At 46.9% G+C, this 16465-nt stretch overlaps 1 protein-coding gene across 2 annotated transcripts in view; it reads right to left on the reverse strand.

Moving 5' to 3' along the window:
• Window positions 1-16465, reverse strand: part of LOC135101343 (nascent polypeptide-associated complex subunit alpha, muscle-specific form-like) — a 52520-nt gene that overhangs the window by 15309 nt on the left and 20746 nt on the right. The gene's annotated exons all lie outside the window — the stretch shown is intronic.

The raw sequence follows: 16465 nt of genomic DNA on the forward strand, positions 1-16465 counted from the left end.
AGAGAGAAGTCAAGTGTACAGCTATTGTGAGGCTTTAGCGGGCCAAGTGTGAGTCTAGGCTGAATGTGGCGGGTGATGTATGCGTGCAGGATGCGGCGAGGCTCGGAGATGGTGAAAGAGGGTCTGACCACGTGGATAAAAGATTGTGATAATGAGGGTGAGGAAGGTGAATAGTCTTGGTAACGTGAGATTGGCTCTAAGCTTGACCGGGGTGTAAGAGGGAGTGGCGGCGTGTCAGGGGGAAGGGAAGCAAGGTAGGCGGGGAGCTAAGGCCACGTGGGGAGAAAGGGGTGAGCGTAGTGATGGATGGAAGGCACGAAGAAGGATGGATATTTTATGTAATGCTTTCTTGGCACGATAATCAATAAATCTCGTCTTTCGCTACGTATAAACACGACAAGCGTCCCTGGAGAAAGAAGCTACGTCTCCAAACTGGGGCAGACAGCGACGCTCCATTCATCAAGGGGAGAGATGCAGTGATAGGTTGGTCAATGATGATAAAAACGAAGCACCTCTTGGGACTCTTGTGTCCACATGAATCATCCACTCCCCAAGCACTCCTCTCCCGTCCCTCTGTCTGTCTGTCTGTCTGTCTGTCTGTCTATCTGTCTGTTCGTGTCTCCGTGATTGTGACTGTTTTGTCTCTGTCTATCTCGCTTGCTGGCTGACTGTTTGAATCTGTTTGTGTGTTTGTCTCTCTGTCTGTTTGTCTGGCATGCAGGCTGACTCTCTGAATAATACATACGTATATACGTAGTGGGAGGGTGCACACACACACACACACACACACACACACACACACACACACACACACACACACACACACACACACACACACACACACGTCCATCGCTTTGTTCACCTTGAGATCAAAATTTTAAAGTGAAAAAAATATATATAAAAGTTTAGCAAAGAAAATACCACGAAAAAGGTGACGCGAGTGACACGAAGCTTAGGGCAGACACAAAGCCACCATTAGCTCGCCCCCTCCCTCCTCCCTGGCCCCTCGTGACCTCGTGTCATGGGGGTCAGGACAGGTACACGCCCTTACTGGAAAAACAGGTGGAACACAGACAAATTTCACTCGTACGCTGTCTGTGAGTAAAGATTATTCTGGCGCCCTCGAGTGACCTGATGTGGCGGCCCTGTGTCACGCGGGGTCATCGGGGAAGGTCACACCGCGCAGAAACCAACCTCGGCTAAATATGACTGACGATTTGCATTCTGGGAGGGAGACTTTTTTGAAACTCGAAAACAAGTGCGCATTTTGTTATTTTTATTTCTGGGCGAATGTAAAGCTAGAGGGGCGTCTGCTGCGCACAAAGGCGGAGGGGAACGAGTCCGCGCCTGTATTTTTTTCTTCCTTATTTAACTTCAGAGGAACCTCAATTTCTCTTCCAGGTTCGGCCCCTGTCCTTGAATGTGCTATTATCTTTATCTTTATTTACTTTTATTGTTCATGGTGACATTTTTCCTAAACCATTTACATATTAATGAAAACTGTCTATTCCCGCTGTATATGCTAAACATCCTTTTGTGTCTTGCATCTCTAAGAAGCGACGACAGCAATGGATGCAAATAATCGTAGTGGGAAGAGTAAACATCCTACAAGGCGATGGGAGGAGGGAAGGAGGGAGGAGGGAAGGAGTGAGGAGGGAAGGAGGAGAGGGAAGTGCAAGGTGTAAAGACCAAGGAAATAGTTATAACAGACTAAATCTTACAAAGGCGAGGTACGGTGGGTGGGCTTCGGAGTCCCGCACCGAGGCCTCCTCCAGGAAACTATTGGCCTGGCATTACTCAGCGCCGCGCGGCCGCGAGTACCGGCGACCCGCCAACACAGGGAGGGATGGAGCCGTAACCTCACTCAGCTCATTGAATTCGCCGGCGTCTGTGTTCACTCCTTACTCATGCGTCTCAACGGACTTTAGAACGTAAAGAAAGCGATATTTCAGGCTGATTACCCCAACAAGTGGCTCACCACAGTATGAGATTTTGCCTTTCTCGGCCCCCTGCGAGTGTTCCATTATTCGAGTGGTCATTCAGAGGAACATCCTCCCCGCCGCCGGGTCAGGGAGCCACACCCTAATTCACGACTCGCTCAAGAACAATAAGAATTCGAAGTCTTCCAAATCCCAAGATACAATGGTCTATAAAGAGGAGCAGGGCATAAATCCTCCGGCCGGGGGAAGAAGGGCCACGCCGGCTCTCGCCGAGCAGCGGGCCCCCTCACCTCTGACCTGTGGGGGAGTTGTTAGCGCCGGGAGGCCCCAGCGCCGCCGCCACGAGGGGCTGGCTGGCCCGGCCACCATCTGCGGTGGGGCCACAGGGGCGGAGGAATGGCCGTGACCGCCCTCAGGGTCACACGCCACGCAGGAGGGTGGCGGCGCTGCTCCGGGTTCGTAATGAGGTGTTTTGTTTACTTTCGCCATTTTTCAAAGTGTGTCGTGTCGAGAATCAGAATAATTGAGATATATTGTTTATGTGATGCGTGGGCCGCCGAGGAAGGCTTCCTGCGGCAGTACATAACCGACGAGAAAAATGTGGTGCGACCGAGACGAAAAAGACAAGGCAAGGAGAACATTAGTAGCAGAGGCACGAATGATAAGCGGACATTTTCCAGATCAAGATGTGTTAACGAGCGGAGCCAGTCACGACCGAGCCATCCAGACTAATATCTGGTCCAGGACCGTCCAGCCGCGCCCTTGGGCTTCCTCAGATGACCATGTTGGGAGAAGGAAGCTTCACTTCACCCCAAGCAAGGAGTGTCCAGAAGACCCTTTACATCACTCCCCGTTACCGCCGCGCTGTTAAAGACTTATACACAACGCTCGGTGAGGAACACTCCCTTATAACTCGCTGCCTGCATTACAAAGGTACACATGGCGCCTCTGCCAAACACTTACACGTGACGGTATAAAGAGGAGGAGGCTGTAATCACAAATACCTCTCCTTGGCTGTGGTCGGCCCCGCCCGCCACCCACGGCTGCTGAAGACGTTCGAGGAAAGGAGTGGCCGCCTGATGCTCACGACTGATGGCAGTTAATTGATAACGACGACACATTAATTTGCCATCAGACCCCAAGTTAGGAGACGACAGTCCTTAATAGTCGTCGAATAATTAATGCAGTGGAGAAGACATAAAGATAGAAATGGAGTCTTGCACGCATATGTAGGCTGATAAATGGATTAGTACGTCCGTTGAGAAACTATCGGGGAAACATCATGCCAATGTAAACACGAGAGAGAGAGAGAGAGAGAGAGAGAGAGAGAGAGAGAGAGAGAGAGAGAGAGAGAGAGAGAGAGAGAGAGAGAGAGAGAGAGAGAGAGAGAGAGAGAGAGAGAGAGCGCAGATGTTCAAACCAGTCTTCACTGGAGATTAATGTGGAGGTTCTCGGGAGGCAAGCGTGAGGCTCGGGACCTACGGGCTCCAGCATTAACTATCTCCGATATCAGCGGTCAACCAATTGATGGGGAGATGGAGAGGGAGGGGGAGAGGGAGGGAGAGGGGAAGGAGGCACAGGAGCTGTGGAAGGAATGGAAGAAGGAATAAGGAGGTGGAGTAGAGGGCTTGAAGAACATTATGCAAGGGATAGGCGCAGACGAAGGTGTCTGCCGGTGGGGAGGTGAGGGAGGGAGCGCACGGGTTATCATTGAGGCGATCTTTATGACTCGGCTACCCAAACATCATCTGCATATCGAGAGGCTGGTGGGCTGGACTCGTCTGGGACGCGCCGCGTGTCTGGCCGCGACCTGGGGCGCCGGTAAGCAAGATGTATTGATTGGGAGCGGCACCGCGTTACCCGCACGTTCCTCGGCCACACAAACTCAATCAGGTATAAAGAAAAAACAAGCAGATGATTTAAAAAGTTGGCGATATGCGATAAACAGGCGGCGTGGGCGGGACGTGAAGGCGGGTGTGCACCCCAACACGGTATCCACCCGGCCATCACCTCCTTGTGAGCAAGACGTATTGTTGAGTAGCGGCAGCCACGGCCACTCCTGCCCGACCCTTTCCCGGGTGCAGGCGGCTCATTTATTATCATCACTACCAAAATTTCATACACCTGACGATATCCATGATTTTATTGTGTGCTTTGTGGGAACATTCTGAGACACTTGACTCAGCTGAAGTTGAAAGGGAAATTATAGGTATTTAAAACGGTGATTAGTTGCAGGTTGAAGTTGTCGTAACCTCATACTCAAAAAGTTCAAAAGGAAATTGATCAGTTTCCTGTGGCGAGGCGTCACCAGTATGACCTATCAGGTGCTCCCTTTGATGCTCCTGTCTGAAAATTTCCTCTCATTGATTGTGCGTCTTACTTTTACTTTGTCCTTGCTCTGCTCCAGCCTCTCCTCCCTGCCCTCCCCTTGTCCTCCCGCGACCCACTCAGCGCGCTGTGATCTTGTCACCTCAGCATCTCGCCTCCAGTGGTCTTGGCCTCTGACCCCCACCGCCTTACAGCTTGAAGCACCTCGTTAGAGTTGTTTTTCTGTATATGTAATTATCCTCAATGACAACGAATGCCAACAATGATACGCTCCACCGCTCGTTCTAACTGACAGCCTCCCTTTGCCTCTCCTGGAGCCCTTCTGCCGTCTCCTCTCCTGCTGCACTCATAACACTGTCTCCTTTCTTCCAGCTCCTCACACGCCCTCCCTTCCCTGCAGCTGCAAACACACAGACATCCTCTCCTCTCCTCTCCCATCGCACTCACACCACAGCTTCCCATCCTGCCTCGCACGTTAGGCGACACACCCATCCTGCCAAGCTCTCACCTCCCTCTCCCTCCAGCTGCAGCTTAAGATAATGACACTTTCAGGGGCATCAACCGAAGGCACACATACTGCAAGACCCTCGAGTTCCCAGAAGACAAATGACAACACTCCCTTCCTCAGGAGACTTTCGGAGTAGGTGTCGGGATATAATAGATTTACTTTTTGCCAGACCATGATGGCGCAGAAGGAGTGAGACAATGGGGTTGGTGGCTGGGAATAAATAACCAATTTGCTAAGGGTACAGCGAGCCCAACCTGGATCCGATCATAGAGGGTCGACGAGGCTCTGTACATTTTGAGCCTTTTGTCGCGGCGTGATAGAGGCGCCAGCCTGACCTCCACGTGTCCGGCAGAGAGTGGCACGAGGTTTATCATGCAGGAAAGTGTTAATGATGGGCAAGTTGCAGCGGTCCAGCAGTCCAGCGGTCCAGCAATGAGTGGCGCCTCGACCCGAGTCCTGCCCTGCTGGTGACCTCAGTCTGCGTGTGGGTTGGTCACTCACACCCACCACTGCCTTTATAATTGGTAATTTATCAGGGTACCACAGATTTAATTAGGTGATCCCCGCGGAAGGTGACCGGGATGTGGGCTTAAGTGAGACAGTAGTGATCCTCGTCCTGCAGGAAGAATCTGTGCCACGGAGCCAAATGAGATCCTGTCTCTTACTCGCTTTATATACGAGTGTTTCCCAATTTAAGATTGATTTAACACGCACATGGATTATTTATTTATCTCTCTATAAAATGTTCTTATTCTGAAACTGTTTTTTAGTCTTAAAAATGTTCATTCTCTCTCAGACATATTTTCCCTCGTGTTGCTTGCCAAAGAGAAGAGATCCCGAGGCATGCATCGTGTGCCAGCGTCTCGGAAAAGTACGCTTGATTTTTTTTTCTCTCTCCACCTAAAGCAGCAGCGAGGCACATAAATCCTGCATGACCCCGGCACGGCTTATCGTCTTCACGGCAATTAAAGCGGAGATCGAGTAACCCGCTGCCTCCCTACCTTGCCTCCGCTGCCTCACCCCGGAAATTTGTCGCTTACTTTCCTTGACGCAAGTAAAAGCTTAGGTTAATCAGCAAAATTATTCATCAAAGACCCAATACATTCACACGTGACTCAAGATGATGAAGCTGTTAATCTAAATAAAAGCGAATAGAGATGAAAGGTAATTCCAAAATAGTTTCCAGGCAAAAGTCGACATGATTTAGTGGTGTGAAGCAGAGAGAAAGAGAGAGAGAGAGAGGGAGACAGAGAGAGGGAGAGGGAGAGGGAATGAAACACGTCGATGGGAGTGGAGACAATGGCATGGTGGAGGCAGCTGTGATAATACTCGCCGCCGTAATTGGGACTTGTTACCTTGGCCGAGGGAGGGAGGGAGGGAACGGGAGAGAAAGGGAGGGAATGGGTGTAGAAGGCGAAAAGAGAAAGGGAGGGGCTGAGGTAAGGCAAGCGGGCAAAAGGGGAAGATAAAAGAAAAGAGGAAGAATAGCTACCTTACAAAGGGAGGAGTGTTTAAGAGAACAGAGCTAATACAAAAGATAAGATAAGCAGGAGATGCGGTGAAAATTACGTATCGGCGCAGCAGTTACGTTGTGGAGCGGACAGAAATATGGCTGACGAACAAGAAGAAAGGGACTGCTAGGGTGTAAAGTGGATAAGTAAATGTAAGTTGGAAATTAGATAAAAGAAATTCTGTAATAAGGTTCGCATGAAGGTTTCCCATGTTCTGAGTTCCATTCGTGAAGACAGAATGTGCGGATAAATGAGGACTGATAATGATGAACACTCAGGCAGATGGTCGTGTGATTATCAACATGTGAGATTCATACAAGTTCAGGTTACGAGAAGACGACACTCTCTTTAAGGACAAGATCTGTGAAACTATGTACATACATGTACATATTTTACATGCATGCATTTACATATGTATACTACGCACACATACACACGCTCACACTCGCAAACTCACTGCATACATACACACACACGCACAACCACACATATAAGCAAATGATCCTAATTCGAAAAAAAAAAAAGAATAAAAAGTGACTCAGGGCGGCACCACTTGCTAAGACGGGTACATCTAAACACTCACACGCACACACACGCACACAGGAGGCAGCGCACACAGACACCCACTCATGCTCACACACACATAAGAACGCACGCAGTTGTACACAGAACAAAACAGGGCAAAGCATAACCGAATAATAACAAGGAGCAGCAGGTGGCAACGGCGGAGGGAGACGGGACCCCAGAGGTTAAAGGTCGGATCCCCGCTGGCCTTTCCCTCTCCCTCCGCTCCTCCTCCGCCTCCTACTCTCTCCACATAGCAGCCTCTCTCTCTCTCTCTCTCTCTCTCTCTCTCTCTCTCTCGGTTCCTGGCAGGTAGCGTGGTTTCATGGCGTGGCGGGCTGTCGGGCGCACACCTTAGCACGGAGGGAGGAGTCGCGGGTTTGTCCATGAGGTGTCTCGCTTTGATTGAAACTTATGGAGGAGGTGGACACAGCGGCGCGGGGAAGTCTCGGAAGGGGGGGGTGGGGGAGGAGCAAGCTGGGAGGAGCGGGGTTTGTGGAGGGTTCTGGGGGGGTTCTGGGGGTTTCGTCTCTTCTCCCTCACCCCCCATAGCCTCCTGGAGCGACGCCAGAGGGGGTCCTAAGTGACGTCCTGACGGGAACACCTTGTGATAAATTTAATTGGCTATGTGATATTTGTTCGGGTCCGTTTTCTCTTACATGTGTGTCTGAGAGAGAGAGAGAGAGAGAGAGAGAGAGAGAGAGAGAGAGAGAGAGAGAGAGAGAGAGAGAGAGAGAGAGGGGCAGCTTCTGGAGATAAAACGGATGAGTGGTGGATGGAAAAATGACAGAGAGAGAGAGAGAGAGAGAGAGAGAGAGAGAGAGAGAGAGAGAGAGAGAGAGAGAGAGAGACGTCCTCCTCCTCCTGCTCCTGCTCTTCCTCATCGTGCTGGTCGCCTTCCCCTTGAGCCACGGCCTCTGCCCTCTGCCGTGTCTGGTGGGAGCCTCGAGGGCCGCAGCAGCAAGCAACACGGCACGAATTTCATACTTGTCAGGCAGCGCGAAGTTAGGGAGCCGTTTCATTTGTGTTGCTTTATAAGAATGAAAATATATAGTGACGACTTAGAAGCCCTGACCTCATATCTCGGTTCCCGCCCAAGCCGCCGCCTTTGCCGACACAAATGACGCGAGGTGCCTGACTATACGAGTCTTCGGCATGTCTGCTAATGTATGATTTCCTGAGTTAGCTATTGAGGGTAGGCTGTTCCCGGCGCTACCCATGTAATAACCATTCAAGGATGCTCTTGTAAAATGAGTTGAAGTGTGTGTATATCGCGCCTCTGTTTAGAGTTTTGGACAATGGGTGATAAATTTGAGTTTCGTATGTATCTCTTTTTTTTTTCTCTCTCTTCTATCCCTGTGTTATCTCTGCTTCTAAGCATATCCGTGTTTGTTGTACAGGTGCGAACGCTGATGTGTATTCATATATTACCGATTAAATCTGAAGATCAAAACACGTTCCTCTCTCTCTCTCTCTCTCTTTCTCTCTCTCTCTCTCTCTCTCTCTCTCTCTCTCTCTCTCTCTCTCTCTCTCTCTCTCTCACACACACACACACACACACACACACACACACACACACACACACACACACACACACACACACACGCAACCCTCAAGCATTCCTCCGACATCATCCCTCAGCCTTGCATGCTTACTCTCCCTGCGCCAAGCTCTTCTCGACCCCTCAACACCCTCCACCCGCGCACTGCAACAGACTCCAGGTGACGGATGGTGACGCGTGACCACTGGCGGGGGAGGGGAGGGTGCTGCTAGCCTTAGGAATGACAATTAGGAGAGAAGGTCGGCGGAGCGAGGAGAGCCGTTTAGCAGGCGGCCGCGACCAGGCTCCTCGGTTGCCCTTGCCCGCCCCAGGTAAAGGCAGTGACTAATTGCATAAACACTCGTGAGGATGCCTGGGATGTTGCAGGACTTGAAAGCCTCCAAGGACATTCCCGGCAACATGATCGTTTTGTGTTGTTTGTTTTGCATTGGGTGTCTCGGGAGCTTCTTCTTTTTTTTTCTTTTTTTACGTATTTTTTATTACTTTTTTTTTAAGTGGAAGACTGGTAGTAGTGTTTGGATAGGATTATTTTAATTAACTAAGACCTGAGTTTGGTGAAAAGTGTGGCGGGGGGGGGAGGGGAGGGGATTTTGCTTATTGTGTGTGTGTGTTTTGTGCGTAGGTAGTATAGTTATGAAGATGTGCATGGTTATTATTATTATTATTATTATTATTATTATTATTATTATTATTATTATTATTATTGTTCTGATGATGACAGAGTCGTGGAGTGGCTTATGACATATGAATGTTTCTCTTCATATTGATTAGCGTTTTGTTGCTGCTGTTTTTTGTTTTTTTTCCTCCTCTCTCATGTTAATCACCGTTGTTAATTTCATCCACCGTTTTCTTATTTGCCCTTGACGTTTATTTGTTCAGTTAATTCAATCATATAATCTCTCTTGACTTGCGTTTATTCTTTGTATTATATGAATTTGTTTATAATATTGATTTATTTAGGTGTCTTTTATTTTTGTTAATTAGCTGACTTGTGCATTCATTCATTTGTTCGTTGTTTCCTTATTCGTTGATGTGATATTCCTTCATTTATTGTTTCTTTATTTTGTTTTCTTCTCTTCGTTTATTTTCTAAGCCTAGTGTCTGACTCTTTTATTTATTTGTTTATTGCAATTTTTCGTTAATTTTCTCGTTCATTATAGCAGTATCTGTTTATATTTATTCAAGGTGTTTTTATCTTCTTCTTTTGTCTGTTGCTTAATTCTCATTTACCTTCACCACGAGGGTAAAGGTAAGCACAGGTAAGGAGTGTCCTTGGTGGGCGTGGCTTCATTACCTGGAGGGTCACGTGTGGCGCTCCTCAGGTATGGACGAGCCCCCACACACACACCTGTTCTCGGGACCAAGCCATGAATGTGTTAGCCGCACAAAGGGTCCAGTTTGCCTGAATTATTACTGCTGCTTCTTAATAACCGTCCAGACAAATACCATACAAATTGTCTTTTAGAAAATTTGCATAGTAATTCAGGACTAGAGGCTCGTAATATGGACATGTAATTAATTTAAGAACATTTATTTATTTATTTTTTCTGTCTCTAGGCTTCTAACCTTTACTTTTGTACAGGTAACATATATTTCGCACCTGGCACTGGACATGGTAGATAATTAATTCGGCCATTATCGCGGAGGGCATCTCGGAAATCCAATTACATTCGATATATAATAATGTATGAGCGAGCAGCGTCACCGAGAGGCACGCTGTCAGGCCGCTAATTGTCCGGGTCGAAAATGAACAGCTATTATAGAAATCTTAATCACGTCCTGCAAATGGCTTCTCTATCCCTTACGAGGGAGATAAAGACGCCTGATTAGCATAATTTATGACATTAGCGGGCGTGCGGGATTTAGCATAACAATGATGCTACATCGAAAGGGTATAATTTTATGTGATTGGTTGTATCTTCCCCTCAGTGTGCGGTGGAGAGGGGGAGGGCGAGGAGGAGGAAGAGGAGGAGGAGCAGGAGGAGCACGGAGAACAGAGGGGGCGTGCAGGAAGGTAGCGGTTTGTTTACGGGCTTGTATGGTGGACAGGTAGATAGAGAGGGAGGGAGGGAGGGAGGGAAGGAGATATAGAAAAAAATATCTGGAAGATCATTGGTTGTAAATGATAAATCAGGTTCCCCATAGAATAATATGACAACCGGAGGCTTCTACATGGCAGGAACACACACACACACACACACACACACACACACACACACACACACACACACACACACACACACACACACACAGCTATACCTAAAGGTCAAAGTAAGAGACATAAAGAAATCAAAATCCACAAAAAAAGATAACAAAAATTGTTATAAAACATGGCAGCAGCTGCAACACCAACACACAATGGGGAACCGAAGAAAAGAAAGAAAGAGATCAAAGAATAAGTATAACAAGTCCCTCCCCTTGTTAAGTAAGATTGGAGGAGGAGGAGGAGGAGGAGGAGGAGATTGGACAAGGCAAGGTGAGGTAAGGTGAGGTGAGGTGAGGCTGGACGGCAGATGCTTGGCGGCTGCTACCTCACATTGGCAGGCAAATTGCAGGATGCTGTGAATTACTTGAAGGACCACGTGGCTGTAGTACCTCCCCTTGTGATACTGCGAGGGGCGAAACAGCAGCACGAGGCAGAGTTGCAGAGGGAGGAAGAAGGGGAAGAAACGAGACAAGGCAGAAGAATAATTAATAATGGTGGATAGAACCGCAAGAAGGAAAAGAAATGCAAGAGTCGAGGAGGAAAAGATGAAGATAAAGTGATTATATAACGGAGAAAAGGTTGTATCGATGAGGCGAAATTAAAAGAAAGTTTTACGAAAGGAATGTGTGTGTGTGTGTGTGTGTGTGTGTGTGTGTGTGTGTGTGTGTGTGTGTGTGTGTGTGTGTGTGTGTGTGTATGTGTGTGTTGGAAAGCAAGAGAAGTAGACAGGAGGTGACTGAACAGAAAAGGATGGATGGAGAGATGGAGTAGAGAAGAGGAAGGAGGGCAGGTGATGAGAGATAATGAAAGGCAGCAAGTCGTGTGTTCTTACGAGAAATTCGATCTTGAAAGTAATATGAGTCTTTTATCGCTGAGATTATAGGAGGTGGCAGCCTGATGATTCTTTATTGATAGGTGCGCTCTGTCAGAAAGCAGGAAGTGGGAAGATATGAAGAAGTTTGAAAGTTTAATGTCTTAAAACTTTTCCGTAAAACTTGAAAATAAATATCTTTCTTCCAGAATATTTTTACATCGGCTGAAGTGGGTCTTTTTTTTTTCCTGATCCATGTTCGTGTTAGTGTTTTACTCCTAAAATAACCAAGAGGACTTGTACGAATAATTTTTCCTCATGTTAGTCTTCAAGTAAATAATGAGTAACACTTGACTGTGATATGCAAAGTTGATAATGGAAATACAAAACAGGTTCTGAAATATATATTTTTTTTTTGCCAAATGGTGTAATACATTTCTTCTTTTCTTTCTTTATCTCCTTGGATGGTAAGGTGGTTGTTACAATATGACTCTGGCATCACAAAAGATTTATTTAGTCACTGCTCCTTTTGGTTCAATTTATTGCCACCGTGGGCTGAGTTGCAGTGTTATTTTGACCTTGTATATTTTCTACAGACACCGCTATATTCAGACTTACTGGCTTCTTGCAGCTTCCATCATGCCCTTATATTCTTATGTTACAAAGTGTAGTGAGAGTGATGGAACGCTTGCGTGTGCTGCCCCAACAAGACAGCAAGGAGGAGCAAGTGGGATGAACAGTAAGACGAAGAGAGTAACAATAGCCTTTAGGTTCATAATTTATTCTCATTTTATCAACTATGCTTAACCCGGCGCTCGGTCCTTGACATTGCGTGCTTTGGATAATAATTGACTCCTTCCTGCAGTGTGTGAGGCCAAGTGAGGCTGGTGGGTATGCTGAGGATGGCTTCCCCTGCTACACCACACGCTGCCTTTCCGCCACAGCGATGCCATGATGCACCACAACCCGAGTAACTTGCATGTGAAGGTAAATGATATGCACTTTCATGTCTGTCCGGGTGTATTTACTGAACATTTGCAGGGAGAGCAGGCGTAGAGGCTTGACTGGTGATTCACGTAATTTATCATAATGGATATTCTGTTTCATTAAGTATCAATATATTTAAAGTTAATGGTCAAGGGGAAGTTGTGTACTCTCTCTCTCTCTCTCTCTCTCTCTCTCTCTCTCTCTCTCTCTCTCTCTCTCTCTCTCTCTCTCTCTCTCTCTCTCTCTCTCTCTCTCTCTCTCTCTCTCTCTCTCTCTTTATTTCGCATACTGTTGTCATTATTATTATTATTATTATTATTATTATTATTATTATTATTATTATTATTATTATTATTATTATTATTGCTCTTATTCCCTGGTCATGTTTTTTTTTTTTACGAAACCACATAAAACGTGGTATTTGTCTTGCTGCCAGCGATGAGGAGAAAAGAGGAGGAGGAGAAGGAGGGGGAGGAGAAGGAGGAGAAGTAAGAGAAGGAGGAGGAGGTGGTAATGATTTACTGCTAATGAAACTTTCCATCACGGTGGACGACTCATAATTAGGCCCTTCACGTCTCGCCATGTCGTTAATGACGCTAATAAACCAACACGAGCTGGAGGGACGGCCACTGGGGGTGTCGCTAAATACCGCCTGGCCTGCACTCCATCTTAATTGACCGGACCATCGAGTAGCCCCGAGAGACGCATTCGCTGCTGGACGATCAATAACCTTCAGGAAATAGAGCAGTCTTGGTTAAGGGATGGCATTTAAGAGTCTCGGAAAACACTGTTCCTCTTATAGTGGCTTCTATAATCGGCAAAAGGGACAGATTTGTAGCACCGAGGTCAGTAAGGTAAGGAAGGTTATTAGTGAGTGTGGCAGGGACTGTACTTAACTGCATTCGTAAAACAATGCTTCTGGATTAGGCAATGTTAGAGGTATGAGGAAAAAAGAAGCGGTTGTTAAGTCGTATAATTAACTCAAGTGGCAGATTTGTGACAGTCAGACCAGTAACGCAAAGAAAATGATTACTTCACTTATTAGGCACTATACTTAACCGCATTACAATAACAACTGTGCTTCCGCCTCAGTAAACAGATGTATGAAAAAAAAATACACTCGCTATCGTAATGAAGAACACGGGCAGATATGTAACAGTCGGATCAGTAATGCAAGGAAGGTTATTAGTACACGCGGTAGGCACTCTGGTTAACCGCGTTAATAAAACAGCTGTGCTTCTGCCTTGGGAACATTTGAGGCATGAGAGAAAAAAAAAAAAAAAAAAAAAAAAACAAGAGCCTCGGATCGCAGTACAAGTCACCATGAAGAGCTGGAGTGCACGGTTAGCGGCATAACTGGCATTGCGTGGCACTTCAGGGTCGCATTATAGCATCGGGGCGGCATGCCGTGTGTTCCAGCGGCGAGCGGCGGAATACCGGGGTGGAGGGACGCGCCGGCCACCGATTCCTTATTTGATGCTCATTGCTATTCCGACTTCGTGAGACAGAATACCTTATATTGGCGGTGGACACCCCTCACTACAGCCAGCCGCGCTCCTTGTCTCCCTCTCTCCCTCTCTCCCTACACCTGTCTCTTGGTTTCTCTCTGTGTTAGTTCCGCTGTTAATATTTCCACAGACTTTCTTTGCTGCAGTCTTTTTGTCTCTAAGAAAGCTGGCATTATTGTTATTATTATTATTATTATTATTATTAGTAGTAGTAGTAGTAGTAGTAGTAGTAGTAGTACTAGTAGTAGTAGTAGTAGTAGTAGTAGTAGTAGTAGTAGTAGTAATTGTTGTTATTGTTGTTGTAATAGCAAGGGTGTGTTTACTGGCACGTACTAAATACTACTGGATGTCAGGGTTTGATATTTTTTCCCACCCTCTCTGTGTTTGTTCGTGTAAGTGTCTGTGAGTTTTTAATGTCAAGGAAAACGTGGCAGGTACTCGGCGAGGTGAATTTACGGTGCATTTTCTCAGCGAAGGGAAAGCGAGGGAGGGAATTAAGCACTTAGAGGTTCAGTCATGGGAAGAAAGTGAGGGAAACGTTCTTAGCATCGAAACTTAACTCATTCACTGGTGTGGCTCCTTTATAGCATAGCATAATGGTATTGGTTAAGTTTACATGGTTTTGAAAGGTTACACTTATAGCAAAAGGCGTTATGGAGTATGCATCAGTGCCATTTTTAGTGTTAGTAGTTTGATGTCCATTAGTGAAGTCCCCTGAGCTTACCAGAATGATAATAATATACCCTCTCTTTAATTTATCTCTTCTCACAGTGGTCGCGAAGTGTTTTTGTAAGAGGCGATTGGAAAGGCTAACCTTCTCTCTCTCTTTCTCTCCTGTCTATGTACACACACCACCTGCTGCCCTCTTGCGACAGTGTCAAGTACTTGTCCTTCTTTCAAAGGTTCGAGTTCATTTGCTTTTTTTTTATTACAGTATTGCTCAATTTTACCTTCGGATTAAAGATTTGTTAATATCTCCCTTGTTTACTTCATTTTTTTATCCCTTTTGTTCCAGAGAGAGAGAGAGAGAGAGAGAGAGAGAGAGAGAGAGAGAGAGTGAGAGGGATCGTCGGGCAGCAGGCTCGTCACCGGCGTTTAAAAACCCCGCCCTCCCCATTGGTCGGTGGGCCGCGATAATGATCTGGTAACCACAACAATTACACCCAAAGCCGTGACCTTCCCCCGTCCCTTATTAGGTTCCACAGCTGCCCGGCCGAGGCATTATCAGCGCCGACCCTGGAGATACCGCGCGGCCCTCCTCTGTTTATGGCTGAGAGAGAGAGAGAGAGAGAAGAGAGAGAGAGAGAGAGAGAGAGAGAGAGATGAGGAGAGAGAGAGAGAGAGAGAGAGAGAGAGAGAGAGAGAGATTATGCATGAACGCGTCAATATTACGTGACTTTAATTCTTTCGTTACAAGCCAAGCAGCCTAGTACAAGATTTATTGCCCTATCATGCCACCTTTCATTTCTACCACCACTACAACCAATAACAACCTTCCCTTCCCTTCTCTTTCCTTTCCTTCTCCTACCTTACCTATCTCCCCTTGATCCCCACCACCACCACCACCACCACCACCACCACCACTCCCACTAGCACCTTCACCCCTTCGTCAGGCAGTGTATGTAATCTTGCTACCGCCGCCTCCTGGACACCTAGTCAGCCATTCGTCTCTGCCACGCCCCGATTACACGTACACGACTCTCTCGATACCCGCCGCCCCTCGCCCCGTCCGACAGTAATTACACCTCAACGATACTCCTCCATTTTTCACCTACATGACCCGGGCCCGCGCTACACCTTTGATGGCTGGCAGCAACACGAGGCGCCGCTCAGGTTAGGGGGCTCAGGGCAAGGCATGGGAGATAAAGGTGATGTGATGAAAGATGAGACGATGAGAAAAAAAAAAAATAGAAGGGAGGGGGAAGAGAGTAGGAAGTGAAAATGTATTAGGGAAAGTAAGGGAGGAGGAGGAGGAGGAGGAGGAGGGGCAAGGGAGAAAGATAAGGTGATGGAGATGAAGATGAATACGAGTAAATTAAAAAAAATGACTGGTGTGGTGTGATGTAAGAGAGAGAGAGAGAGAGAGAGAGAGAGAGAGAGAGAGAGAGAGAGAGAGAGAGAGAGAGAGAGAGAGAGAGAGAGAGAGAGAGAGAGAGAGAGAGAGGGTCAAGTTTGATGAATACATGAAGAATGAATAAGAGGAATGCAGGTGTCATTTCCGAGAGGGACAGTTCTCACCTTGGGCAGGGCAGCGGGACGCACAATTTAATGGTGCATAAGCGAGGAATTGCAATGCGCCGTGTGAGTAATTACCCTCTGGCGGGAAAGGGTATGAAATTTGTTAGAGAGAGAGAGAGAGAGAGAGAGAGAGAGAGAGAGAGAGAGAGAGAGAGAGAGAGAGAGAGAGAGAGAGAGAGAGAGAGAGAGTGCTATTTCTAATACTACAACATCTACAACAACAACAACAACAACAACAACAACAACAACAACAATTACTACTACTACTACTACTACTACTACTACTACTACTACTACTATTAC

Source organism: Scylla paramamosain, chromosome 6 (assembly GCF_035594125.1).
Source record: "Scylla paramamosain isolate STU-SP2022 chromosome 6, ASM3559412v1, whole genome shotgun sequence".
Lineage (NCBI taxonomy): Eukaryota > Metazoa > Arthropoda > Malacostraca > Decapoda > Portunidae > Scylla > Scylla paramamosain.